The sequence below is a fragment of the Papilio polytes genome, unplaced genomic scaffold (genome assembly GCF_000836215.1).
Source record: "Papilio polytes unplaced genomic scaffold, Ppol_1.0 DF821289.1, whole genome shotgun sequence".
Lineage (NCBI taxonomy): Eukaryota > Metazoa > Arthropoda > Insecta > Lepidoptera > Papilionidae > Papilio > Papilio polytes.
The window spans coordinates 5,505,075-5,507,397 of record NW_013527915.1 but is presented as its reverse complement, the minus strand read 5'-3'; positions in this window follow the sequence as shown (position 1 = coordinate 5,507,397).

The window sequence follows — 2,323 nt, the reverse complement described above, 5'->3', positions numbered from 1 at the left end:
AACTTTTTAATATCAAAACAAGATAAGTACCTTATTAATCAAAGGTTTTTATGATTTATGGTTATTTAATTGGCTTTGTACAGTTTACTTTTATCTGATGAGTCTCCACTTTCCGATTACTAAAACTTTTATAGGGATTTTCAAGTGTTTATGGTACTTTGTTTTCTACTACGTACAGACTTACGAATAATAGTTGCGTATGAAGGCATATCTTTTAAATTATATATCATAATGCAAAATGTAGTATGCAGTAACACTATGACCTACAGGTAGATATGGACGTAGGCTTTTTTCTTTCTAAAAATATAAAAAAATTATAGTCCTCAAGAGAGAATTGCCTCAATAGTACTCATTTACGTATTTTATCCTAATTGGTTTTCACTGCCGTGACATTTGTGTACCCACATATTGTTGTATCTATTTTTTTAAGAAATAATACAAGACGATATGTTTCAAAACAAGTCTTACAGCATTCGAAACAGATACAGATGTTAGTTTTTAACTCGTAGGAAAAGTATGATTTTATTATGATTACTTCTTTAATTACAGAATTAAGGTTTATTGTTCTTTTCTATGTTGAATTTATCATTGAGGTTTATTATTTAACTGTTCTCTAGCTATCGGATAATCTCTTGCCATAGTTCGCGCTGCGTTGCCATAACATTTACACAATAATGTCAAACCATTATGTTTCTTAGTCTAATCAAGAATTTAAAAATCTTAACCTGGTAGCTTCCATCTTTATTACATCAATCTCATGCACACCAAGAATTTAGTTCCATATTTTTCCGTAATAAAGCGAGGATTTTATTATTTTATTTTTTCAAGTCAGGTTATATATAAAACTTACACTAGTTTATGTGATGCAACTGCATATTAAAATCTTAAGGGCGCCATCTGATCCCTCTCAATAAATGGAATTTTCACATACAGCGCTGGCAACCTCCCAGCGCGCCTGACAGAAGGGTACCTTTATCAGAGTGAAATAAGTATTTTGTAAAACACAAGGGTGAATTTAAAATAAAACAATAACCAGAAGTTATCAATGTTTATTAAATTATCATGATTATGACAAAACTAACATCAAACAATTTTCAAAATGTAAAACCTTTTAAAGATCTTTCAATGTCTACTTAGATTAACTTTCACTATTACTTTTTTACAATACTCTTCTCCCTAACTATAATAAGAAAAAAACCTGTTTGTGTGTACCATCAACCGTTTTGCAATACAGCAAAACAAATATTTATAAGAATAAACGTTTAATTGGAATATTTTTTTTTACTTTAGAACAATTATCTGTATATTAACAAACCTGTGTAATTAGTAAAATATAACAAAAACCGTGTATATGATGACAATATGCTCCATTGGAATATATTTTATATAATTTTAATTACCTTTCTTATAACTATAAAATTTATCTACGTTAGCACTGCAGTCATTCATAAAAAATATTCGTGAAAATATTAAATATTCAAGATGCGACAAGAATACTTATAAACGAAGTAAAGTAAATATATCGATATTAAAATATTAAAGCATCTAGACAACGAGCGATTAGAACAAAACGTTGCACAAAGTGCTCGGAAACATGTTGCACCAGTGCGAACGCCCACATTACAGATAACCTACGCATTGCATGTACAATAGATATTAATAGCAACAATCAACTAAAATTATAAAAATATACTTAACGTAAATATAAAAAAAGTAAAATAATTCAGCGATGCTAAATTTACATTATCTTACATATAAATGGTGAAAACAATGAAAATGTAGATCAGGAACACAGGGGTGGAGTTAGGGATGACCGTTGACTGAATACTTCGACATTCATGCAGCTAAAAATCGACGTCACAACAATTAATCTAACCGATTCAATACAACACTCATACATTTATTAATTTAAAAATTTCGTAATAATACATAGAAAAACATCAATTTTTTGGTACATCGATCACCCCTAGACGAGTCATCGTAAAGCCCGTAATAAAAGTGTACTTGTATTGTTGGTTCAATCTATTGATGTATCAATTCATCTTAACTAATCAATTCCTAGACTAAGCGCAGCGCGGCGCGGCGCAGCACGGCGCAGTGCGGCGCAACACGGTGCAGTGCGGCGCAGCACGGCGCAGCGTGGCGCAGTCCGGCGAGTCGCTCAATTATTTGCACTTGTACTGTTCCCAGCTTGCGGCGGCGGGCTCTGTGAAACACATTAGTTGTTTATCATAAATTACTTGAAATACACAGCACATGTAAATATATATTTACAAATATCTTGGAGATTCAAGGTCACTTTGGCTTCCCCCCCCCCGTTCAC